Raw genomic sequence first — 13,931 nt, 5'->3', positions numbered from 1 at the left:
GGGTGTGTTTGCTGGTGTGTGTCTTTATTAGGTCATCCCGGGGTCTCTCAGTCCATCCCTTGCCGCTGTCTCATCAGCTGATGTCAATCATTACAAGTTCCATGTATTTGCTCCACAAAGGGCAGTTTACTCACCTCCCCGGAGCTATAAAACCATTTATTACTGTGCTGATACAATCTCATGATAAATAATACAAAAAACGCCGCTATTGTCATTATAATGACAATCTGCCGTGGTAAATGCACCGCTGGATGAAGCCCTCCCACACGCCGCTTTGTCGGTCGTAGGGAGTTGCTCGACCATACTTCACCGCGCTGGTCAGTGCGAGTTGGTTGGCGACACACGAGTCCAGTCCAACCCCATCTTATCAGGAATTTCCCAAAAGTAGGGAGCATCACCATTACAATTATTGTTGCTGTGATCTGCCAAACTGGCTGTTTATGATCATTCCCTTGGGTGTCACTTGTGTCGGCGTTAGGGAAAAATGGGTACGGTGGCAGTGATACTCATAATATTCTTGGTTCTTTCGGTAAAGTCACGTAGGCAGAAAATAAAAATTATCAAATACAATTTAAATAAAAATAAATTTAAATAAAAAAATAAAGTAAGTGTAAAATAATAAAAAAAAAGAAAAAATATTTTATTTTATTATTTAAATTTTCTATCTACGTGACTTTACCGAAAGAACCAAGAACATGAATTCCTGCAGTGACGACAGTTTTAAGTGATCATCATCACTTGAGAGCACCCTTGCCAATCCACTGCTGGCGGAGAGCGCCCTCGTGCCGCATCTGTCGACTTCGTGGTTTGTGTGACCCAACCTGACGGGAGAAAACACGGGTAGTCGTGGCCGAGCGGTTAAGGCGATGGACTAGAAATCCATTGGGGTCTCCCCGCGCAGGTTCGAATCCTGCCGACTACGTACGTTATTAACATTCTTCAACGTCCACTTTGTCTTTCATTGACGTACACATATTCCTCAAGCACGTGTGCGTACATATGTGTGGCAGTCTGCTCAAGGGCCATTGCCCGAAACGTCGCCTGATATATGGGTGTTTTTTATTCTTAGGTAGCGTAATTATTGACAAATGCAGTGTGCTGGGGTAACTTTTCCCAACGTTTGCATCGAACTCGGAACGCATTCGTTCGCCGAGAGATCAACATCTGGCAATTCGCCAGCATTGCTTCAAGCCAGCCTGGCTGATGAGACACTGCAATGTCGAAACCGGCTCATAGTTGTGTTCGCTCTATTTTTTTTGTATTGAAGCAGGACTGACGGAGTCTCAGCCCCGGACGGCTCCAGCTTGCCATTAAACCCCGGGTGGTTTTCCAATGCCGAGCGCTTGGCCCTAGACCCGAACTCTTCGCTCAGCTCGGCCTTAAACGGGGTTTTCCCGGTTCGGCGTGCGACGATCGGCAAGAGAGAACTCGCGAGAACGGGCGCATCGCGGCTGATTTTGGCCACAGGCACCGGCACCAAGCGGGTCACAAGTTAGAGATTGTGCAAGTCAGTGGGGGGGGGGGGGGGGAAGCAACGACAAAGTGACGGGGTTAGAGAGGACAGAGAGCCCGCAGCCTAGCGAGGTCTCGGCTCATTGGAGCTAATCACCGGGGCAGCTATTTAATCAAGTCAAGAAGCCCGACTCAGCAATTCGCTAGACGTAAAAAAATAAATACACATTAATTAGTTGTATTTTTGCTGTTATTGTTATTAACGTACATAAAGTGAATCGCCGTCACTTACATAATGCGTGTAAGTGACCAGCGTGGTGAAGTATGGTCAAACAACCCCCCATGACCGACATGGCGAGACGGGAGTGCTTCATTCGGCAGTCGATAGATCATGGCTATTCAAGACCATGATGTAAAAGGGTCTGATGATGATTGCGGGTTGATGTTGGACATTGGCTGATGATGGTGGTCAGGAGATAGCAATGAGAATTAGAGGGTTTTTTTCTGCTATTGAAAGAATAAACCAAAAATTAAGATATTCCGAGAGTCTGTGGACTGATGCGGGAGTTTAAATCCTCCGTTATTTGTCCCGCTGTGTTCTTCAATAAATCAAGAAATTATTTACTGACCTCATGGTTCAAACAATGTTGTGGTATTAATTTGTTGTCCTTCCCCCGCACCACTGATCAGCACAGTTGGCTATGTACGGTGCGAAAGAAGTTCAACACACATACAGAAAGGAGTTTGAAACGATGTCGCTGCTGATTAATGAAAACAACAACAACGCGAGCTCAGAGAGACCATTGATGGCGATGCATGGTTTTAGATACACCAGGTCCTGGTAGAGGGACACCCACTAGAGACATCAGAAGATTGAACAGGGCTCATAGAGAACCAGGTCCTGGGAGAGGAATACTCATGAGAGACACAGAGACACCACGTCCTGGAAGATGGACACCCAAAAGAGATACCAGAAGATTGAACAGGGCTCACAGAGACACCAGGTCCTGGGAGAGTGACACCCAAGAAAGACACCAAAATATTGAACAAGGCCCACAGAGACACCAGTTCTTTTGAGAGGGACACCCACTAGAGACACCAGAAGATTGAACAAGGCCCACAGAGACACCAGGTCCTGGGAGATGGACACCCAAGAGAGACACCAAAAGATTGAACAGGCCCACAGAGACACTAGGTCCTGGGAGATGGACACCCAAGAGAGACACCAGAAGATTGAGCAGGTCCCACAGAGACACCAGGTCCTGGGAGAGAGACACCCAGGAGAGACACCAGAAGATTGAGCAGGTCCCACAGAGACACCAGGTCCTGGGAGAGAGACACCCAAGAGAGACACCAGAATATTGAACAGGCCCACAGAGACACCAGGTCCTGGGAGAGAGACACCCAAGAGAGACACCAGAAGATTGAACAGGACCCACAGAGACACCAGGTCCTGGGAGAGAGACACCCAAGAGAGACACCAGAAGATTGAGACACGTGGCTCACGCAATGCGCTTTATTCCTATGACTCGTGGGAGCTGATGAGTCAGGAAACATCACAGCACTCTTTGTACTTTGCTCTCCATCTCCCCCCCCCCCTTCTAACTCCCCTCTCTTCCCTCCAGCTGAGCCCTCTCTCCCGATGTAATGAAGACCATCATCGCATGCTTTGTGTGCGCGAGCCACCACGGTGCACATGCCGGTGGGGCCGAAGTACGGTTAGCGGCCACCTATAGCCGCGTGGTGGCCGGTAGCACAAACGCCCGGCCGCCTTTGTATCTCCTCTGCTGATGACCATGACTTCGTGCAGCCGCAGGGACACTCGTTTCAATTGCTTTCTTATGCGGAACACGTGCGTCAACGGGTGTAATACGAATCGATTAATCAACTCATGTTTCAAATCGCTGTACAAAAATCGATTCGTGTTTTACTGAAGGTTGTCTTGTCGTGGGTGTACGTCTACGGTTACTAGCGGCCGCGATGTTCATCGCCATGTAAAACAAATCAATTATTACTCTTTGGTTCTTTCGGTAAAGTTACGTCGGTATAAAATAAAATATACCTTCTACGTGACTTTACCGAAAGAACCAAGAAGATACCTACGTGACTTTACCGAAAGAACCAAAGAGTATGGATTCCTACAGTCACGAAAACTTCAAATCCAAAAATCTATTCTTGAATGCAATTGCTACTTGAATACGGATGACTAATGGAATCGATAAGAGAGGGAGTGCGTCGTGAACAATAATCGATTACAGCCCTCGATACATGCATCGAACCCGTCTGTGTCAGATTGGATGTTTTTCGATGTGTTATATAATAGGCTTCACGTGACCCGTGCGGCCACTAGGAGTCGCTACTATCACTACAAAGTCGATGTTTTTTATCGAATCGTGAGGTCTGGTTATCCACAATCGTTGGTACAATGAGTCGTGATTCTCTTCCAATACACACATCGATATAATCTTTACTTAGTTACCCAGGAGAGCCACACTGAGAGTCATAGGAATCGTTCTGCTGCTGATACATTGGCTTTTTAAATTTAAAGATTATTATTGTTGAACACGTGGGGAGGAAACCGGAGCGACGAGAGAAACCCTCACGCCTTGCGCGACGGTGCAATGCTCCATCCCCGTACAGGTGGAAACAGATGGTGATCAGCGCACTTGCTGTAGCGCCTTTCTCCTGGTGAGCCAGGGGTATGACGCCCACGGGAAGGGAGCTTCACAACATCTGTGTGGTGATCCACCAAGGCACCAAACCCCGCTGCTACCTCCACTGTTGGTTTACGCCCAGTCACGTGCATGGCCAACACCGCCACCCGGCTAAAATCAATAACTGCTGTACATTAATATCTAACTTTAACAACGTTAAAATAAATTAAAAATCACACATACATTATATAACGTGCTCGTGAAACACATTCATGTTACACGTATTTTGCAATAATAAAAATGATTTCAAAAATAATGCGTAGTCGGCAGGATTCGAACCTGCGCGGGGAGACCCCAATGGATTTCTAGTCCATCGCCTTAACCGCTCGGCCACGACTACCGAGTGAGGACTCCCTCCACTCATTCCCGATCTGTTCCTGAAAGTCGGTGGACCACCCACGGATTCCGTTTCTTTGTTGATCACAATTCATCAACATTATTTCCAACACAACATAATTATTTTTGTATGATAGTAATAATATTAAATAGAAGCCAAAACTTTCTTGTCTATCTCCACATATAACACATAAACTAAAGCATCAATCTTCATTTGAAGCTTTCGTGACTGCAGGAATCCATACTCTTTGGTTGTTTCGGTAAAGTCACGTACATAGAAAAAATAAAATAAAAAATAATATATCACGACGTTTTGATCGCTACACAAGCGGTCGTCCTCAAGCGGAAAAATAAAAAAAATCTACGAGTGGAACTCCTGAACCATTCATTTTATTCATTTCTACCTACGTGACTTTACCGAAAGAACCAAAGAGTATAAACTAGAGTATTTTTTCCCGAGTGGCTTTCAATACCAATGTGCAAGCGCGTGTTCTTTTTCTGAAAATTATAGACCTTCTTTGGTCTCATCATTCGTTATGTTCGTTTTTTAAACAAATGTTGCTGGACGATAAGACGTTATTGGCAAGAGCACCCCACATTAGATAACGGAAATACATTCAACGCAAAAATATTTTTTTTAATTGGTGGCTGAATCCCGGAGAACGGTTTCAGGAGTAGCCAAGTGGTGAACAATCGGACGCACTGCCCGCGAATTATCGAAGTGACGTTACGGCGTGACCCATGGTTTCAGATAAAGACTCGCGTGGAGATTCACAAAGACTTACGTAGAGACCCATCGCCTTAAAATGAAATTAAACTAAAAGTACCTTTGTTATCTTACCGGGTAAAGGCCCGCTGAGCTATGTGGCTCTTTTTCAGAAGCGACCTGGCCACGTGTGATAGCTCAACGAAGTGGCTTATCGCGTGGAAATTCATAGCAGCCGAATAACTCTAAACGCGTCGTGTTCATTCTAAATGTGGAGGGGGAAACCGGAGGACCCGGAGAAAAATCCACGCAGGTCATGGGGAGAGAGAGAACACGCAAACTTGAAAGACACAGTCGTGATGGTCGGGATCGGACCCACGACATCCTGTATACCAGGCGAGGTAGTTAACATCTCCGAGTCACCGCGGCGCCCCATGGAGAGTGGGCCACGTGCGTGTTTACGAAGACGCGGCTCCAGGAGCAGTAGCCACGTGGTGGACATCTTAAACGCCGCCAAACGAGACTGGTGACCAATTCTTAATTGGTGGACGATTATTAATTGTCAATTAGTGCAGGGCAGTGGCTCTCGACGTTTCTGGACCCGGGGATCGGTGAACCCGAAAACAGATCGATATTCGCGGACAGCCACGCGCTAGAAAAAAATAATTCTTACAAAATTCAAGCGACTCTCACCAATACCAACAATCAGCAGATTCAGCCAGTTAGCCCGAAGCGGTGCTGACGAGTCGCACACACGGCGGGTATAGATCGTTGTGCAATGGGCAGTAGTTGTGCAATGGGCAGTAGTTGTGCAATGGGCAATTCCGCGGACCAATTCCCCCAGGTGGCCTTGCGGGCAACTCGACGTCCTGCGAACGCCAGGCTGGTATCCACTGGTCTAGCAGACAACAGCCGCGTCCGATTTTCACGACCAGACATTTCAACACATTCGTCAACAACACCGTGTGTGACCTTTAAAGGGAAAAAAATATATATACGATAGGCGACGTTTCGGGCAATGACCCTTATTCATAGAACATCGAAAGGGCAGAGGGACAACGTGAGAGTTGGAGCCTGCGCTGTTGCACCACGTACCGCCAATTGCCGACTCTCCGATCGAACGGTGGTGGACGGATGATACGGATACATCGATTACAGTAAAACACAGGAAATGCTGTAAACGCGTATGGAGGACCAGGAGAAAGCCGCACGACACGTGCGAGGGCATAACGGGGCCCTACCTCGACGTTCTCGCGAGCCCGCTTTCTGTACTGCCATCTCCTGGCCTCGCAGCCTCGCGGACATTGGGAGATCCAAAGATCGCGTCCGTGGGAGTTATAACAATCTCCGTGTGGTCCAAACCAACCCTTGAGCCCCCAAGCCGCTGGGCGTGTGGAGGCACGGCGCCCCACGCGAATGCGTGCCCATTGAACGTAAATCAGAATGATAATTAATAGTGGAGGAATCCCATGAGCTACGAAACTCATTTTGTTTTATCACAAATGTCCCGTAAAAAAAAGCGTAGGATTGATCACCCTGTCGCTTTGCCGCCTTTGGGGAGGGTGTATAGTGTGAAAGGCCGAAACACCCTAGGAACCAAAGGTACACTACTGACGATGCGCTCCCCAAATTTCACCAGGCTCACTGTTCATGAACTCTTGGATGTGCTTGCACAAAGGATAGTAACATCTCATCCTGTGTTCTTGGAATCTATAACAAATGTCCGGTAAAAAAGCCAAATTAGTGATGGAGCGGTGGCGCTTTCGTTCACAAATGAACCACGAGCACCTCGCGGCTTTTGGCGAACCGTCGAACAAAGACGGCCACTGCATCGCGCGCAAGAAGTTCGACACACGCAACACGCTGCGCTATCAATCTGGAAAAAAAACTCGAGTTCGATTGGCGGCACGTGATACCTAAAGTGATCCCGGGCTGCTCTCATCAAGGCTCAAACGCTTCACTAAACCCGCACTGATCGGCGTGGTGAAGTATTCTGGCCAAATCATCACCACGACAGACTCAGCCTGGGGGGGGAGGCCTTCATCCAGCAGTGGATTGACAAATGGGCTGACCCAATAGTACCGTCGCGACTGACGGATGTGTGATTCTAATTGTGTTTCAGGAGGGCTAAACATCGCAACATTTCGTACAAATGCTCTATTGCAAAACCTACCCCGTGCCCTTGATTAATTGTCGAAGAACACGCGCTTGCGTTTGCATTCCCGATCGGGACTCTGCCGCGCAGTTGACTCATAGAGGAGAGGCGACGCACCGAGTTCTGGATACCAAGGACAAAAGTCTGAAATATTCGTCTGTTACGAGTTTATGTTGTGTACGTGTGAATGTATATTTACTGTGTGGGGAGCAGTGGCGCTTTGGTTAGCACGCTGCGCTATGAACCCGGCCACCCCGAGTTCAATTCCCATTCACGGACAACACCAGTGGCAAATATCTGAACGGGTCCAGGACCTGCGCTAGGTCGGTCGACTCAGCCTTAAATGAGTACCCGGTGCGGTGTGTAAACATCGCCACTGGGGGAGATAAAGGCGGCCGGGCGTGGTGTTGGCCACTCACCACCTCGCGTGTTCTGCCGTGCTTAATAGGTGCTCGCTAACACGAGCGAGACAACACAGCACTCACCCTGAAAGTGTTCGTGCGTATATGTCGTGTCGACGATGAGTGAATATACTGTATATGTGACTGACTCAGCCGCCTTTGTCTCCCTACATATATGTGACTGCGTATAAGTGAGCGCGTGCGTGTGTGTCTGTGTCCGTGAGTCGTGTAAATTACGGGGAGCGGTTTGTAAATTGTCGGGAAGTTGTGAAGAAAAAGTTGATTTGAAGCTTTCGTGACTGCAGGAATTACTCTTTGATTCTTTCGGTAAAGTCACGTAGAAAGAACATAAATTAAATAATAGGAGACGACGTTTCGATTGCCACACAAGCAGTCATCATCAGGTAGAACTCAATTTGAGCGAGAGACAAAACACAGACACGGAGACACACAGACGGACACACAAGCAGAGAGACGCGTGTCTGTGTTTCGTCTCTCTCTCAAATTTTGTTCTACCTGATGACGATCGCTTGCGTTGCAATCGAAACGTCGTCGTATTCTATTCTTTAATTTATTTTCTTTCTACGTGGGTTAGACCGCGTCAATATTAACGTGTCGTTAACCACCACCACCACCACCACACCGACGCATTACGCCATACGAAGTTTGTTTGGGTGGCTGCTTGCGTTGTGGCCGAAACGTCGTGAGAATTATTTTATTATGTTTTATTTTTATTATTTTATTACTTCCCTTCTACGTGACTTTACCGAAAGAACCAAGAAGATGAAGGTTGAAACGTAGTCAAACAACCCACCGATGTCTGACGCGGCGCGGGAAGGACGGCTTTCATACGGCGGTGGATTTAGAAACAAAAGTGTTGTTGGAAACGAATATGAAAGTTCAATGCAAGAAGACGTGCAGCGTCCAATTTAATGGGGCTACGACATTAAAACCACACACAGCGATGATTTCGATAGAATGTAAACACACGCATTCGTATATTCTACTGGGAAGACCCTCCGTACAGCGCTCACAATCCCCACGTGCACGCGGATTATTAAATAAACCTTGTACTTAACATAGACGTCAAATTTAAACACTTGCGTGTGTGTAAAGTTATCATCGTCAGCAGCGGCGGCGGCAACAGCAGCAGCAGCAGCCATGACCTGTCCACTGCTGGATGAAGGCCTAACTATGTCGCCGCCCATAACTCATCATCATCAGCATCAGCCATGGCCTGTCCACTGATGAATGAAGACCTCCCCAAACCTACCGCCACATCTCTCGATCCTGCGAGCTTGATGGCATCGCTCCATCTCCCTCGACGGTTGGGCAACGCGCACCTTGCGGGCGCGTTCCGTTCCTTGGTTGCCGATTTAAATCTCGGACCGTCCGTTAAACTCCCCCACCGCACTCTCCCTTGCTCTGTCTGGCCCCTTAGACCCCCCACCCGCTCGCTTTTTTACTGCAACGGTTTGAATGTTGCCTTCGATTAGCGGCGTGCGCTCTCCAAATCCACGCGTTCGTCTTTCGGCATCGCGGTATGCGCACAGTTACGTGCGTCTGTGTGCGTCTTTATATTAATATGGAAAGGTCGTAAGAATAGGGGTTTTTACCATTTTTTTGGGCCAACAAAACTGAAACTTTTTTATGAGGAATCATGTCTGCATTAACCACGATACTTGTGGTCTGAATGCAAACAAAAACACACACTGATGATATATGCGTTGTCAGAGTGTGTTTCAGTTTTGTTGCTAGAAAAAAGGTGAAAAACCTATTCTTATATTTTGGTACTGGCAAAGGAGGTCTCATGATGAAGATGGAAAGGTCATTTTCACGACTGTTGTCTGACTATACACGCAGACTCGACCGCTGTGTGTGTGTATATATGTGCCGAATTCGAAGTGTCTAGCTCTTGTAAGAACATAGTTAGAATTGATAAGATTACGCGTACACGTTTAAAGACGATCTGTTTATAGATACCCCACTAACATAACAGGCAGATATTATAGGGGGACATTATTTCCCCTTTAAAGCTTCTACACTTAACCCACCATGATTACTATATATATAAAAATCGTTAACTCTCTCTCATGTAAATAATGAATCCATCGCTTCCACAAAATACTTTTCAAACGAGTGTTGAGAAGAGAGTAAGTGGGGGGGGGGGGCTCGTAAAAAATCAGTGGTGTATCTATAAATAGATCGCCCGCTATGCACGCGTACACATTATGTAGATATATTACCCACCACACATTGCCATGGGCAGCGCACACCGCATTCAAACTAAAGGCGGGCACATTTCGCGCCGTGTATTATCGTGCACGATCCTGTTTTGAGCGCGTGCGTTCATTATCGTCAGCCGTGATCTATCCACTGCTGGCTGATGGCCTTTCCGCCACACGGCGCCGCGGTCATTTCAGGACCCACGATGCCACGTGATCTCCATCTCTCTCGCTGCACGCTGGGCCTCTGCTGCTTTCCACTCGACGTTGGAACTTTTTTGCAAAAGTCACTTCATATTGCTCTCGAAGCGATGAGCCAGACTACCTAAAAATATATATAACAATGCCTTTATTTGTATATACAGAGAGATTAATGATAGAATAATAATTTTAAAAACTTGTAAAAAGACAGCGAGATTCTTTGTAATACTATATTGGAGCAAAAACGTTTTGCTGACTGGCTGGCTGGGCTGGAAGGACGTCGCGTGGATACATCGAAAAGACGTGAAGTCAAGATAATAACAATGCAGAAGAGGAGCCGGGCAAGGGGGAGAAGGCGCCACGCTCACCAAAGGCAATTGCCACAGCGACGTTGGAAGATAATTTCCTAAAATGTAATTTGGGCGGAGGGGTAAGGGGGGGGGATAAAGCGATGAACATTTATCGAGATACAATTTTACACGGCCATCTGAGCTGGTCTGATGACCTCGTCGTTTTAGGCACGTCCAATAGAAACGAACTGCGGGCAAATTACTGGAGAGAAAATAACGGAACAAAGGATGCCCTGCATTGTTGTGCTCAAGATAAATGACGGAAAAACACTCGAGTTTAACAACTTTACTGAACAAAGAAATATTTGATGGGATGAACAGAACTCGAGTTGAACAGCTTCACTGAACAAAGGAAGATTTGATGGGATGAACAGAACTCGAGTTTAACAACCTCACTGAACAAAGGAAGATATTGGTGGGAGGAGCATGACTGAAAAACACAACGTAACATATACAGTATATGCACGTGGAAATTTTAAGATATTTTTTTTTATCAGTTAAAGCCCACTGAGCTGAAGCGACCTCGCCACAAATAACAGCCCAATGATATGACTTATCCCGGAGGACCCGGAGAAAAATCCACGCGACCACCGGGACAGAGACACGCAAACTCCAAATGTACAGCAGGCGTCAGGCTCGGGATTGAACCCACGATATCCTGTATACCAGGCGAGAGAGTTAACATCACACCACAGTGGCGCCCCTGGACTAGCAGGACGCAGCCCAGAAACAAAATAACGTGAAACGCATTTGCAGTCTTGTTTTATAGCCAGTATATATAGATGTATACTGTACATATATATTACGGACAAAGTGAGTGGACACGTCTAACATCAGTGGCGAATGATATCTAAATTATGGTTCTGGGCCACTCGATCATTCTAACCCCCTCAACAACCCGTACTGACCAGCCTGGTGAAGTATGGTAAAACAACCCCCGCGACCGACACGGTATAAGGAGCATGTAAATTATTCTTATATTGATGTTCAGTTTTACTCAAGTAACATTACACCCCCCCCTCCCCCCTTGAAGGAGATATGTATAGTATGTGATGTGTACATTGACTTCAGACAAAGTTCCCCCTTATAGCCTGAACAAACTGTTGGGGCAAGTGCTGTTAGCGAGTAGCACCTATGAAGGCTGGCACAGCACACGATGGGGTGGGTGGCCAGAACCACGTACGATATTTACGGATTGTACTCGGTACTCATTTAAGGCCGAGTCGATCGTGGGGAGGCCCAGGACCGGTTAAAAAAATTCGCCACTGTTATTGGTCGTGAGTGAGAATTGAACTCGGGTCGCCGGGTTTGTAGTGCAGTGGGCTAAACACGACCAAATCAAGCACACGGCGTCTCGGCAATTACACAGCTCATACATAAATATATATATACAATATACACAATATATTGTGTTTAAATCAGCCTCAAATAAGTACCTGGTGCGGTGTATAAACATTGCCACTTGGGAGACAAAGGCGGTCGGGGTGTGAGACTGGCCACCCACCCCCCCCCCTCGTGTATCGTGCCAGCCTTGATAGGTCCTCGCTAACAGCCCCAAAAAAATTGCGTAGTCGGCAGGATTCGAACCTGCGCGGGGAGACCCCAATGGATTTCTAGTCCATCGCCTTAACCGCTCGGCCACGACTACCTGCTGTGACAATGAGGATGTTGATGTGATAGTGATGGATATTCATTGTTATGATTACTGATCGGTGTGTTGACGATCTGATAAGTATGATTGATCGTGGTGGTGATGATGATAGTGTTATGAATGGCCGTTGAGTTTCCTAACTTAATATCGATGTTTGATGGATTAACGATGACAAGTTTGATGTGAGCGTTATTGGTGGTGATGATGATTACTGTTGCTGTATCATTTATTTGACAAACAGATTAAAAAGTTCCGTTGAGACACAATATTAATAAAAAATAATTTAAACTTGTGACACTACGCCGCCACCCAAATCCGCTCTCGTGTAGAGAGGATGGAGAGAGGGTGGAGAGAGAGTGGAGAGAGGATGAAGAGAGGGTGGAGAGAGGGTGGAGAGAAGAAGAAGCAGCCGCCACGCAGCAGCGAGGAGCTGGCACCACACGAACAACGATTGCTTCTTTAGCGAGGGCGACCTGAGTTGTGATGAAGAGCTGAATGCGATAACGCTCGGTTGATGTGTTGCAATAACGACGCTGCTGCTGCTGATGATGTAAGATCATGATGCTGATGATGGACGATGATGATGATGATACCGCTCCTGATGATGTATGGTGATGATGTTGCCGATGATGATGTATGATAATGATGCTGATGATGATTAATTTGATTTTCCGATATGCTGTTAAGGGTTCCAGTCATGTGGTGCACTGCCTAACACATTTCTGTCGGCTAATAGAGTGATGGCATTAAGTGATACAATGTGCAATAAATATGTACTGGAAACACGTACGCTCCTTTTACAATTCAATTTTATAATCGCTCCTGTCACCTTGCTCTCCAGCTCACGGTGGAACTCTGCATGTATCAGAGCGACTCACAACCTCCTTCTCCTCTTTTCTACACCGAGGATTGGTGCCAGGGTCACTGCCGGATCTCGTTACTCCGTGGCGGCTCCCTCCGTCTGGAACGCGGCCATCATCATCATCGTCCCGATGCTGCTGCTGTACATTCACAGCAGCAGCAGCTTCTCCACCTGAAGACGGCTACTTGCGTTGTGGCGGAAACGTCGTGAGAATTATTTTATTATGTTTCATTTTTATTATTTTATTATTTCAATTCTACGTGACTTTACCGAAAGAACAAAGAAGATGAATCCCTGCAGTCACGAAAGCTTTAAAGAGCAGCAGCAGCGTTGAATCTACATCGAATTTTAACGAAATGTTCAACACGTCTGTTAATAACACTGTGACCTTGAAAGGAAATATATCAGAATCTGTATTTGTCCTGGAAAAATCCGATAAGCTATAAAGCTCTTTTGCACGGATGTCCAGGAGGGGCGGTTCAAAAAGTTCTAACAACAAACAGTGCAAAACAACGGCAGGGGTGTAAAAGTATACAAACTAAATGTTTGCAAGTAGTTAAAAAGAAATAAGTAAAACATGTTTGCAAGTAGTTAAAAAGAAATAAGTAAAAAAATAAATAAAATGTTTAAGTACATAACTTCCTGGCGATTTTTCAACATTAAATGCAAGCTTGGGCAAGGCAGCAAAACAACAACAACAACGGTCCTGACCACACCAAGACAACACACAGGCAACGTTTTGGGCAATGGCCCTTTTTCATAGCACCTTGACGAATGTGTTGAGTCGTTCCGTGTGTGTGTGTGTGTGAAATTAGTTGTCCTACTTTTAAGAGACACCTATAGAGGCCTCCATCGTCTGGCTTTCGAGTGCCACTGAC

The 13,931-nt window shown here is 46.5% G+C and overlaps 3 non-coding genes across 3 annotated transcripts; 1 reads left to right on the top strand and 2 right to left on the bottom strand.

Annotated features, from left to right (window-relative positions):
• Positions 1 to 840: 840 nt before the first annotated feature.
• On the top strand, positions 841 to 922 carry TRNAS-AGA (transfer RNA serine (anticodon AGA)). The gene has a single exon. It is a non-coding gene; the product is annotated as a tRNA-Ser (tRNA).
• A 3,502-nt stretch (positions 923 to 4,424) lies between these two features.
• TRNAS-AGA (transfer RNA serine (anticodon AGA)) lies at positions 4,425 to 4,506 on the bottom strand. Its single transcript has one exon. It is a non-coding gene; the product is annotated as a tRNA-Ser (tRNA).
• Positions 4,507 to 12,106: 7,600 nt separating this feature from the next.
• On the bottom strand, positions 12,107 to 12,188 carry TRNAS-AGA (transfer RNA serine (anticodon AGA)). The gene has a single exon. It is a non-coding gene; the product is annotated as a tRNA-Ser (tRNA).
• Between the last annotated feature and the right edge of the window lie 1,743 nt (positions 12,189 to 13,931).

Source organism: Lethenteron reissneri, chromosome 42 (assembly GCF_015708825.2).
Source record: "Lethenteron reissneri isolate LAM-NWPU_2019-01 chromosome 42, ASM1570882v1, whole genome shotgun sequence".
Taxonomy (NCBI): Eukaryota; Metazoa; Chordata; class Hyperoartia; order Petromyzontiformes; family Petromyzontidae; genus Lethenteron; species Lethenteron reissneri.
The sequence above is the reverse complement of the archived record's forward strand: the minus strand, read 5'-3'. Positions and strand labels throughout refer to the sequence as shown.